Source organism: Danio rerio, chromosome 4, assembly GCF_049306965.1.
Source record: "Danio rerio strain Tuebingen ecotype United States chromosome 4, GRCz12tu, whole genome shotgun sequence".
NCBI lineage: Eukaryota > Metazoa > Chordata > Actinopteri > Cypriniformes > Danionidae > Danio > Danio rerio.
In genome coordinates, this window is record NC_133179.1 from 67965761 (window position 1) to 67977815 (window position 12055).

Sequence of the window (12055 nt, forward strand, 5' to 3'; positions counted from 1 at the left end):
GCAGATAAAATGATGACCTTTCACACGGTCTGCATTCGTTCCGTCAGTAACAGCGGCAGGCCGGTAAAAATAAAATTCTGACATTCCACAGGGCACACTCGCTTGGCGGACAAAAGCCACCGGGGGCTCTCTTTGCGTGTTCCTTCACCTGGTCAAACCGCTTTGAGGGGGGACCTTTCGAGTAGTTTTCGGCGTCAGAACGGGCTCTTCTAGCGACGGGTGGGCAGGCCTTCCACAGGCGCGCGCGGCTCTACTGGAGCAAAAGAGGCTTGGCAAAGGACGAGGAAGAGAGGGAAGCGCCGCTCCAGCGAGAGGGTGCTCGCTGCAGAGCCATTTGAGGAGAGCTGAGCTCCAGCGAGGGGGAGCATGAGCTGTCGCTCCTCCTCCTGTAAGCTGTTTTAATGCGTACACCAACCCCGCCCCTAACCCTACCCCCAGTGACATCACTCGTAGAAGAAGTGCAATAAAGGTGGAGCTCAAGCTTAAGCTCCCCCTCGCTGGAGCTCAGCTCTCCTCAAATGGCTCTGCAGCGAGCACCACTTGGCTCCAGCCGGGTCCGACGCTACCGCCTGAACTCTGTCTTGAACCACTGTGCTCAGGGGAGAGCGCGAACGCAGTCCCCCACTACCAGAAATTATGCAGTCGAGATTCCCACATTTGGGGAATTCGCAGGGGTCAGCGTGGCCGGAGTGCAATGGCCAAGCCTCGCCCTGGGTGAACCACCTTCTTGATCATGGTATCTCCCCTGCCAGGTAAGTATGAGTTGCCGGGCGGCGCAAATGGCAGCCGCCGTTTTCTATCGGCCGTACTCCAGGGCGGTGATGCCCAGCCACCGAGCATGGGGAATGGGCCAGCAACCCCTGTCTCCTGACGGCGCTGTACTTGCAGCAGACGTGCCTGTGCCTGCAAACCACTCGCTAGTAACTGTGGCAACGCATGAAGAGTTTGAGCTTCCTCCAGATGCTTGCTCTGTGTTTTGTCATCAGTTGGGGCTGCCAACACATGGATTCCACCGGACGCACTCGATCTGGGGATAACAGACCCTCTATGGGGGGAGGGGAGGGGATCCTACTGTTCTTTCTTTCTTTTCCTCCATCTGTTTTCTTTCTCTACAGATGCCGTTTTTCTCTGCTTAGTTTCTGATTTGGTCTATTTGGACATGTCGACCTCCTGCTTTGCTGCGGTTCGGACCGCCTTTGCCTAGAGCTCCGTGCTTTGCACTCTTGCCTTGTATGTTTTGTGTCCTGTTTTCTTAGGTCAGCCTATCAGCACAGTGCTCAAACGACATAGCTTGAAGAAGACGACGGGATCTACAAACGTTCCGCAAAAGAACTTCACTGACGGAAGCGCTAACGAAACAACCTCCCGCTGCAAGCACCTTACATTCCTGGGACGGGAAACCACCGACGGCTGGCTGCGAAATTGCCTCTGGTTCAGATTGGTTTAGAACCGTCCCTCTGCCCAAAACGCCACAGACGTCTGCAAAAGATTGCAGTTCTTGAAACAAAGTTACCTCTGATCCGAGCCGAAGCGTTCGCTTACTTAATGGCAGATAAAATGATGACCTTTCACACGGTCTGCATTCGTTCCGTCAGTAACAGCGGCAGGCCGGTAAAAATAAAATTCTGACATTCCACAGGGCACACTCGCTTGGCGGACAAAAGCCACCGGGGGCTCTCTTTGCGTGTTCCTTCACCTGGTCAAACCGCTTTGAGGGGGGACCTTTCGAGTAGTTTTCGGCGTCAGAACGGGCTCTTCTAGCGACGGGTGGGCAGGCCTTCCACAGGCGCGCGCGGCTCTACTGGAGCAAAAGAGGCTTGGCAAAGGACGAGGAAGAGAGGGAAGCGCCGCTCCAGCGAGAGGGTGCTCGCTGCAGAGCCATTTGAGGAGAGCTGAGCTCCAGCGAGGGGGAGCATGAGCTGTCGCTCCTCCTCCTGTAAGCTGTTTTAATGCGTACACCAACCCCGCCCCTAACCCTACCCCCAGTGACATCACTCGTAGAAGAAGTGCAAAAAAGGTGGAGCTCAAGCTTAAGCTCCCCCTCGCTGGAGCTCAGCTCTCCTCAAATGGCTCTGCAGCGAGCACCACTTGGCTCCAGCCGGGTCCGACGCTACCGCCTGAACTCTGTCTTGAACCACTGTGCTCAGGGGAGAGCGCGAACGCAGTCCCCCACTACCAGAAATTATGCAGTCGAGATTCCCACATTTGGGGAATTCGCAGGGGTCAGCGTGGCCGGAGTGCAATGGCCAAGCCTCGCCCTGGGGGAACCACCTTCTTGATCATGGTATCTCCCCTGCCAGGTAAGTATGAGTTGCCGGGCGGCGCAAATGGCAGCCGCCGTTTTCTATCGGCCGTACTCCAGGGCGGTGATGCCCAGCCACCGAGCATGGGGAATGGGCCAGCAACCCCTGTCTCCTGACAGCGCTGTACTTGCAGCAGACGTGCCTGTGCCTGCAAACCACTCGCTAGTAACTGTGGCAACGCATGAAGAGTTTGAGCTTCCTCCAGATGCTTGCTCTGTGTTTTGTCATCAGTTGGGGCTGCCAACACATGGATTCCACCGGACGCACTCGATCTGGGGATAACAGACCCTCTATGGGGGGAGGGGAGGGGATCCTCCTGTTCTTTCTTTCTTTTCCTCCATCTGTTTTCTTTCTCTACAGATGCCGTTTTTCTCTGCTTAGTTTCTGATTTGGTCTATTTGGACATGTCGACCTCCTGCTTTGCTGCGGTTCGGACCGCCTTTGCCTAGAGCTCCGTGCTTTGCACTCTTGCCTTGTATGTTTTGTGTCCTGTTTTCTTACGTCAGCCTATCAGCACAGTGCTCAAACGACATAGCTTGAAGAAGACGACGGGATCTACAAACGTTCCGCAAAAGAACTTCACTGACGGAAGCGGAAGCGCTAACGAAACAACCTCCCGCTGCAAGCACCTTACATTCCTGGGACGGGAAACCACCGACGGCTGGCTGCGAAATTGCCTCTGGTTCAGATTGGTTTAGAACCGTCCCTCTGCCCAAAACGCCACAGACGTCTGCAAAAGATTGCAGTTCTTGAAACAAAGTTACCTCTGATCCGAGCCGAAGCGTTCGCTTACTTAATGGCAGATAAAATGATGACCTTTCACACGGTCTGCATTCGTTCCGTCAGTAACAGCGGCAGGCCGGTAAAAGTAAAATTCTGACATTCCACAGGGCACACTCGCTTGGCGGACAAAAGCCACCGGGGGCTCTCTTTGCGTGTTCCTTCACCTGGTCAAACCGCTTTGAGGGGGGACCTTTCGAGTAGTTTTCGGCGTCAGAACGGGCTCTTCTAGCGACGGGTGGGCAGGCCTTCCACAGGCGCGCGCGGCTCTACTGGAGCAAAAGAGGCTTGGCAAAGGACGAGGAAGAGAGGGAAGCGCCGCTCCAGCGAGAGGGTGCTCGCTGCAGAGCCATTTGAGGAGAGCTGAGCTCCAGCGAGGGGGAGCATGAGCTGTCGCTCCTCCTCCTGTAAGCTGTTTTAATGCGTACACCAACCCCGCCCCTAACCCTACCCCCAGTGACATCACTCGTAGAAGAAGTGCAAAAAAGGTGGAGCTCAAGCTTAAGCTCCCCCTCGCTGGAGCTCAGCTCTCCTCAAATGGCTCTGCAGCGAGCACCACTTGGCTCCAGCCGGGTCCGACGCTACCGCCTGAACTCTGTCTTGAACCACTGTGCTCAGGGGAGAGCGCGAACGCAGTCCCCCACTACCAGAAATTATGCAGTCGAGATTCCCACATTTGGGGAATTCGCAGGGGTCAGCGTGGCCGGAGTGCAATGGCCAAGCCTCGCCCTGGGTGAACCACCTTCTTGATCATGGTATCTCCCCTGCCAGGTAAGTATGAGTTGCCAGGCGGCGCAAATGGCAGCCGCCGTTTTCTATCGGCCGTACTCTAGGGCGGTGATGCCCAGCCACCGAGCATGGGGAATGGGCCAGCAACCCCTGTCTCCTGACGGCGCTGTACTTGCAGCAGACGTGCCTGTGCCTGCAAACCACTCGCTAGTAACTGTGGCAACGCATGAAGAGTTTGAGCTTCCTCCAGATGCTTGCTCTGTGTTTTGTCATCAGTTGGGGCTGCCAACACATGGATTCCACCGGACGCACTCGATCTGGGGATAACAGACCCTCTATGGGGGGAGGGGATCCTCCTGTTCTTTCTTTCTTTTCCTCCATCTGTTTTCTTTCTCTACAGATGCCGTTTTTCTCTGCTTAGTTTCTGATTTGGTCTATTTGGACATGTCGACCTCCTGCTTTGCTGCGGTTCGGACCGCCTTTGCCTAGAGCTCCGTGCTTTGCACTCTTGCCTTGTATGTTTTGTGTCCTGTTTTCTTAGGTCAGCCTATCAGCACAGTGCTCAAACGACATAGCTTGAAGAAGACGACGGGATCTACAAACGTTCCGCAAAAGAACTTCACTGACGGAAGCGGAAGCGCTAACGAAACAACCTCCCGCTGCAAGCACCTTACATTCCTGGGACGGGAAACCACCGACGGCTAGCTGCGAAATTGCCTCTGGTTCAGATTGGTTTAGAACCGTCCCTCTGCCCAAAACGCCACAGACGTCTGCAAAAGATTGCAGTTCTTGAAACAAAGTTACCTCTGATCCGAGCCGAAGCGTTCGCTTACTTAATGGCAGATAAAATGATGACCTTTCACACGGTCTGCATTCGTTCCGTCAGTAACAGCGGCAGGCCGGTAAAAATAAAATTCTGACATTCCACAGGGCACACTCGCTTGGCGGACAAAAGCCACCGGGGGCTCTCTTTGCGTGTTCCTTCACCTGGTCAAACCGCTTTGAGGGGGGACCTTTCGAGTAGTTTTCGGCGTCAGAACGGGCTCTTCTAGCGACGGGTGGGCAGGCCTTCCACAGGCGCGCGCGGCTCTACTGGAGCAAAAGAGGCTTGGCAAAGGACGAGGAAGAGAGGGAAGCGCCGCTCCAGCGAGAGGGTGCTCGCTGCAGAGCCATTTGAGGAGAGCTGAGCTCCAGCGAGGGGGAGCATGAGCTGTCGCTCCTCCTCCTGTAAGCTGTTTTAATGCGTACACCAACCCCGCCCCTAACCCTACCCCCAGTGACATCACTCGTAGAAGAAGTGCAAAAAAGGTGGAGCTCAAGCTTAAGCTCCCCCTCGCTGGAGCTCAGCTCTCCTCAAATGGCTCTGCAGCGAGCACCACTTGGCTCCAGCCGGGTCCGACGCTACCGCCTGAACTCTGTCTTGAACCACTGTGCTCAGGGGAGAGCGCGAACGCAGTCCCCCACTACCAGAAATTATGCAGTCGAGATTCCCACATTTGGGGAATTCGCAGGGGTCAGCGTGGCCGGAGTGCAATGGCCAAGCCTCGCCCTGGGTGAACCACCTTCTTGATCATGGTATCTCCCCTGCCAGGTAAGTATGAGTTGCCGGGCGGCGCAAATGGCAGCCGCCGTTTTCTATCGGCCGTACTCCAGGGCGGTGATGCCCAGCCACCGAGCATGGGGAATGGGCCAGCAACCCCTGTCTCCTGACGGCGCTGTACTTGCAGCAGACGTGCCTGTGCCTGCAAACCACTCGCTAGTAACTGTGGCAACGCATGAAGAGTTTGAGCTTCCTCCAGATGCTTGCTCTGTGTTTTGTCATCAGTTGGGGCTGCCAACACATGGATTCCACCGGACGCACTCGATCTGGGGATAACAGACCCTCTATGGGGGGAGGGGATCCTCCTGTTCTTTCTTTCTTTTCCTCCATCTGTTTTCTTTCTCTACAGATGCCGTTTTTCTCTGCTTAGTTTCTGATTTGGTCTATTTGGACATGTCGACCTCCTGCTTTGCTGCGGTTCGGACCGCCTTTGCCTAGAGCTCCGTGCTTTGCACTCTTGCCTTGTATGTTTTGTGTCCTGTTTTCTTAGGTCAGCCTATCAGCACAGTGCTCAAACGACATAGCTTGAAGAAGACGACGGGATCTACAAACGTTCCGCAAAAGAACTTCACTGACGGAAGCGGAAGCGCTAACGAAACAACCTCCCGCTGCAAGCACCTTACATTCCTGGGACGGGAAACCACCGACGGCTGGCTGCGAAATTGCCTCTGGTTCAGATTGGTTTAGAACCGTCCCTCTGCCCAAAACGCCACAGACGTCTGCAAAAGATTGCAGTTCTTGAAACAAAGTTACCTCTGATCCGAGCCGAAGCGTTTGCTTACTTAATGGCAGATAAAATGATGACCTTTCACACGGTCTGCATTCGTTCCGTCAGTAACAGCGGCAGGCCGGTAAAAATAAAATTCTGACATTCCACAGGGCACACTCGCTTGGCGGACAAAAGCCACCGGGGGCTCTCTTTGCGTGTTCCTTCACCTGGTCAAACCGCTTTGAGGGGGGACCTTTCGAGTAGTTTTCGGCGTCAGAACGGGCTCTTCTAGCGACGGGTGGGCAGGCCTTCCACAGGCGCGCGCGGCTCTACTGGAGCAAAAGAGGCTTGGCAAAGGACGAGGAAGAGAGGGAAGCGCCGCTCCAGCGAGAGGGTGCTCGCTGCAGAGCCATTTGAGGAGAGCTGAGCTCCAGCGAGGGGGAGCATGAGCTGTCGCTCCTCCTCCTGTAAGCTGTTTTAATGCGTACACCAACCCCGCCCCTAACCCTACCCCCAGTGACATCACTCGTAGAAGAAGTGCAAAAAAGGTGGAGCTCAAGCTTAAGCTCCCCCTCGCTGGAGCTCAGCTCTCCTCAAATGGCTCTGCAGCGAGCACCACTTGGCTCCAGCCGGGTCCGACGCTACCGCCTGAACTCTGTCTTGAACCACTGTGCTCAGGGGAGAGCGCGAACGCAGTCCCCCACTACCAGAAATTATGCAGTCGAGATTCCCACATTTGGGGAATTCGCAGGGGTCAGCGTGGCCGGAGTGCAATGGCCAAGCCTCGCCCTGGGGGAACCACCTTCTTGATCATGGTATCTCCCCTGCCAGGTAAGTATGAGTTGCCGGGCGGCGCAAATGGCAGCCGCCGTTTTCTATCGGCCGTACTCCAGGGCGGTGATGCCCAGCCACCGAGCATGGGGAATGGGCCAGCAACCCCTGTCTCCTGACGGCGCTGTACTTGCAGCAGACGTGCCTGTGCCTGCAAACCACTCGCTAGTAACTGTGGCAACGCATGAAGAGTTTGAGCTTCCTCCAGATGCTTGCTCTGTGTTTTGTCATCAGTTGGGGCTGCCAACACATGGATTCCACCGGACGCACTCGATCTGGGGATAACAGACCCTCTATGGGGGGAGGGGAGGGGATCCTCCTGTTCTTTCTTTCTTTTCCTCCATCTGTTTTCTTTCTCTACAGATGCCGTTTTTCTCTGCTTAGTTTCTGATTTGGTCTATTTGGACATGTCGACCTCCTGCTTTGCTGCGGTTCGGACCGCCTTTGCCTAGAGCTCCGTGCTTTGCACTCTTGCCTTGTATGTTTTGTGTCCTGTTTTCTTACGTCAGCCTATCAGCACAGTGCTCAAACGACATAGCTTGAAGAAGACGACGGGATCTACAAACGTTCCGCAAAAGAACTTCACTGACGGAAGCGGAAGCGCTAACGAAACAACCTCCCGCTGCAAGCACCTTACATTCCTGGGACGGGAAACCACCGACGGCTGGCTGCGAAATTGCCTCTGGTTCAGATTGGTTTAGAACCGTCCCTCTGCCCAAAACGCCACAGACGTCTGCAAAAGATTGCAGTTCTTGAAACAAAGTTACCTCTGATCCGAGCCGAAGCGTTCGCTTACTTAATGGCAGATAAAATGATGACCTTTCACACGGTCTGCATTCGTTCCGTCAGTAACAGCGGCAGGCCGGTAAAAGTAAAATTCTGACATTCCACAGGGCACACTCGCTTGGCGGACAAAAGCCACCGGGGGCTCTCTTTGCGTGTTCCTTCACCTGGTCAAACCGCTTTGAGGGGGGACCTTTCGAGTAGTTTTCGGCGTCAGAACGGGCTCTTCTAGCGACGGGTGGGCAGGCCTTCCACAGGCGCGCGCGGCTCTACTGGAGCAAAAGAGGCTTGGCAAAGGACGAGGAAGAGAGGGAAGCGCCGCTCCAGCGAGAGGGTGCTCGCTGCAGAGCCATTTGAGGAGAGCTGAGCTCCAGCGAGGGGGAGCATGAGCTGTCGCTCCTCCTCCTGTAAGCTGTTTTAATGCGTACACCAACCCCGCCCCTAACCCTACCCCCAGTGACATCACTCGTAGAAGAAGTGCAAAAAAGGTGGAGCTCAAGCTTAAGCTCCCCCTCGCTGGAGCTCAGCTCTCCTCAAATGGCTCTGCAGCGAGCACCACTTGGCTCCAGCCGGGTCCGACGCTACCGCCTGAACTCTGTCTTGAACCACTGTGCTCAGGGGAGAGCGCGAACGCAGTCCCCCACTACCAGAAATTATGCAGTCGAGATTCCCACATTTGGGGAATTCGCAGGGGTCAGCGTGGCCGGAGTGCAATGGCCAAGCCTCGCCCTGGGTGAACCACCTTCTTGATCATGGTATCTCCCCTGCCAGGTAAGTATGAGTTGCCGGGCGGCGCAAATGGCAGCCGCCGTTTTCTATCGGCCGTACTCTAGGGCGGTGATGCCCAGCCACCGAGCATGGGGAATGGGCCAGCAACCCCTGTCTCCTGACGGCGCTGTACTTGCAGCAGACGTGCCTGTGCCTGCAAACCACTCGCTAGTAACTGTGGCAACGCATGAAGAGTTTGAGCTTCCTCCAGATGCTTGCTCTGTGTTTTGTCATCAGTTGGGGCTGCCAACACATGGATTCCACCGGACGCACTCGATCTGGGGATAACAGACCCTCTATGGGGGGAGGGGATCCTCCTGTTCTTTCTTTCTTTTCCTCCATCTGTTTTCTTTCTCTACAGATGCCGTTTTTCTCTGCTTAGTTTCTGATTTGGTCTATTTGGACATGTCGACCTCCTGCTTTGCTGCGGTTCGGACCGCCTTTGCCTAGAGCTCCGTGCTTTGCACTCTTGCCTTGTATGTTTTGTGTCCTGTTTTCTTAGGTCAGCCTATCAGCACAGTGCTCAAACGACATAGCTTGAAGAAGACGACGGGATCTACAAACGTTCCGCAAAAGAACTTCACTGACGGAAGCGGAAGCGCTAACGAAACAACCTCCCGCTGCAAGCACCTTACATTCCTGGGACGGGAAACCACCGACGGCTAGCTGCGAAATTGCCTCTGGTTCAGATTGGTTTAGAACCGTCCCTCTGCCCAAAACGCCACAGACGTCTGCAAAAGATTGCAGTTCTTGAAACAAAGTTACCTCTGATCCGAGCCGAAGCGTTCGCTTACTTAATGGCAGATAAAATGATGACCTTTCACACGGTCTGCATTCGTTCCGTCAGTAACAGCGGCAGGCCGGTAAAAATAAAATTCTGACATTCCACAGGGCACACTCGCTTGGCGGACAAAAGCCACCGGGGGCTCTCTTTGCGTGTTCCTTCACCTGGTCAAACCGCTTTGAGGGGGGACCTTTCGAGTAGTTTTCGGCGTCAGAACGGGCTCTTCTAGCGACGGGTGGGCAGGCCTTCCACAGGCGCGCGCGGCTCTACTGGAGCAAAAGAGGCTTGGCAAAGGACGAGGAAGAGAGGGAAGCGCCGCTCCAGCGAGAGGGTGCTCGCTGCAGAGCCATTTGAGGAGAGCTGAGCTCCAGCGAGGGGGAGCATGAGCTGTCGCTCCTCCTCCTGTAAGCTGTTTTAATGCGTACACCAACCCCGCCCCTAACCCTACCCCCAGTGACATCACTCGTAGAAGAAGTGCAAAAAAGGTGGAGCTCAAGCTTAAGCTCCCCCTCGCTGGAGCTCAGCTCTCCTCAAATGGCTCTGCAGCGAGCACCACTTGGCTCCAGCCGGGTCCGACGCTACCGCCTGAACTCTGTCTTGAACCACTGTGCTCAGGGGAGAGCGCGAACGCAGTCCCCCACTACCAGAAATTATGCAGTCGAGATTCCCACATTTGGGGAATTCGCAGGGGTCAGCGTGGCCGGAGTGCAATGGCCAAGCCTCGCCCTGGGTGAACCACCTTCTTGATCATGGTATCTCCCCTGCCAGGTAAGTATGAGTTGCCGGGCGGCGCAAATGGCAGCCGCCGTTTTCTATCGGCCGTACTCCAGGGCGGTGATGCCCAGCCACCGAGCATGGGGAATGGGCCAGCAACCCCTGTCTCCTGACGGCGCTGTACTTGCAGCAGACGTGCCTGTGCCTGCAAACCACTCGCTAGTAACTGTGGCAACGCATGAAGAGTTTGAGCTTCCTCCAGATGCTTGCTCTGTGTTTTGTCATCAGTTGGGGCTGCCAACACATGGATTCCACCGGACGCACTCGATCTGGGGATAACAGACCCTCTATGGGGGGAGGGGATCCTCCTGTTCTTTCTTTCTTTTCCTCCATCTGTTTTCTTTCTCTACAGATGCCGTTTTTCTCTGCTTAGTTTCTGATTTGGTCTATTTGGACATGTCGACCTCCTGCTTTGCTGCGGTTCGGACCGCCTTTGCCTAGAGCTCCGTGCTTTGCACTCTTGCCTTGTATGTTTTGTGTCCTGTTTTCTTAGGTCAGCCTATCAGCACAGTGCTCAAACGACATAGCTTGAAGAAGACGACGGGATCTACAAACGTTCCGCAAAAGAACTTCACTGACGGAAGCGGAAGCGCTAACGAAACAACCTCCCGCTGCAAGCACCTTACATTCCTGGGACGGGAAACCACCGACGGCTGGCTGCGAAATTGCCTCTGGTTCAGATTGGTTTAGAACCGTCCCTCTGCCCAAAACGCCACAGACGTCTGCAAAAGATTGCAGTTCTTGAAACAAAGTTACCTCTGATCCGAGCCGAAGCGTTTGCTTACTTAATGGCAGATAAAATGATGACCTTTCACACGGTCTGCATTCGTTCCGTCAGTAACAGCGGCAGGCCGGTAAAAATAAAATTCTGACATTCCACAGGGCACACTCGCTTGGCGGACAAAAGCCACCGGGGGCTCTCTTTGCGTGTTCCTTCACCTGGTCAAACCGCTTTGAGGGGGGACCTTTCGAGTAGTTTTCGGCGTCAGAACGGGCTCTTCTAGCGACGGGTGGGCAGGCCTTCCACAGGCGCGCGCGGCTCTACTGGAGCAAAAGAGGCTTGGCAAAGGACGAGGAAGAGAGGGAAGCGCCGCTCCAGCGAGAGGGTGCTCGCTGCAGAGCCATTTGAGGAGAGCTGAGCTCCAGCGAGGGGGAGCATGAGCTGTCGCTCCTCCTCCTGTAAGCTGTTTTAATGCGTACACCAACCCCGCCCCTAACCCTACCCCCAGTGACATCACTCGTAGAAGAAGTGCAAAAAAGGTGGAGCTCAAGCTTAAGCTCCCCCTCGCTGGAGCTCAGCTCTCCTCAAATGGCTCTGCAGCGAGCACCACTTGGCTCCAGCCGGGTCCGACGCTACCGCCTGAACTCTGTCTTGAACCACTGTGCTCAGGGGAGAGCGCGAACGCAGTCCCCCACTACCAGAAATTATGCAGTCGAGATTCCCACATTTGGGGAATTCGCAGGGGTCAGCGTGGCCGGAGTGCAATGGCCAAGCCTCGCCCTGGGGGAACCACCTTCTTGATCATGGTATCTCCCCTGCCAGGTAAGTATGAGTTGCCGGGCGGCGCAAATGGCAGCCGCCGTTTTCTATCGGCCGTACTCCAGGGCGGTGATGCCCAGCCACCGAGCATGGGGAATGGGCCAGCAACCCCTGTCTCCTGACGGCGCTGTACTTGCAGCAGACGTGCCTGTGCCTGCAAACCACTCGCTAGTAACTGTGGCAACGCATGAAGAGTTTGAGCTTCCTCCAGATGCTTGCTCTGTGTTTTGTCATCAGTTGGGGCTGCCAACACATGGATTCCACCGGACGCACTCGATCTGGGGATAACAGACCCTCTATGGGGGGAGGGGATCCTCTTGTTCTTTCTTTCTTTTCCTCCATCTGTTTTCTTTCTCTACAGATGCCGTTTTTCTCTGCTTAGTTTCTGATTTGGTCTATTTGGACATGTCGACCTCCTGCTTTGCTGCGGTTCGGACCGCCTTTGCCTAGAGCT

General features: G+C 55.3%; 1 protein-coding gene and 8 non-coding genes across 9 annotated transcripts in view; 1 reads left to right on the plus strand and 8 right to left on the minus strand.

The window, feature by feature from the left end:
* LOC137491262 (tripartite motif-containing protein 16-like) overlaps nucleotides 1–12055 on the plus strand; it is a 496597-nt gene that overhangs the window by 329505 nt on the left and 155037 nt on the right. The gene's annotated exons all lie outside the window — the stretch shown is intronic.
* Nucleotides 597–760, minus strand: LOC137494297 (U1 spliceosomal RNA). Its single transcript, XR_011014257.1, has one exon. It is a non-coding gene; the product is annotated as a U1 spliceosomal RNA (small nuclear RNA).
* Nucleotides 2145–2308, minus strand: LOC137494296 (U1 spliceosomal RNA). Its single transcript, XR_011014256.2, has one exon. It is a non-coding gene; the product is annotated as a U1 spliceosomal RNA (small nuclear RNA).
* Nucleotides 3699–3862, minus strand: LOC137494206 (U1 spliceosomal RNA). Its single transcript, XR_011014166.2, has one exon. It is a non-coding gene; the product is annotated as a U1 spliceosomal RNA (small nuclear RNA).
* LOC137494295 (U1 spliceosomal RNA) lies at nucleotides 5248–5411 on the minus strand. Its single transcript, XR_011014255.1, has one exon. It is a non-coding gene; the product is annotated as a U1 spliceosomal RNA (small nuclear RNA).
* On the minus strand, nucleotides 6797–6960 carry LOC137494294 (U1 spliceosomal RNA). The gene has a single exon (XR_011014254.2). It is a non-coding gene; the product is annotated as a U1 spliceosomal RNA (small nuclear RNA).
* LOC137494293 (U1 spliceosomal RNA) lies at nucleotides 8351–8514 on the minus strand. The gene has a single exon (XR_011014253.1). It is a non-coding gene; the product is annotated as a U1 spliceosomal RNA (small nuclear RNA).
* Nucleotides 9900–10063, minus strand: LOC137494292 (U1 spliceosomal RNA). The gene has a single exon (XR_011014252.1). It is a non-coding gene; the product is annotated as a U1 spliceosomal RNA (small nuclear RNA).
* Nucleotides 11449–11612, minus strand: LOC137494291 (U1 spliceosomal RNA). Its single transcript, XR_011014251.2, has one exon. It is a non-coding gene; the product is annotated as a U1 spliceosomal RNA (small nuclear RNA).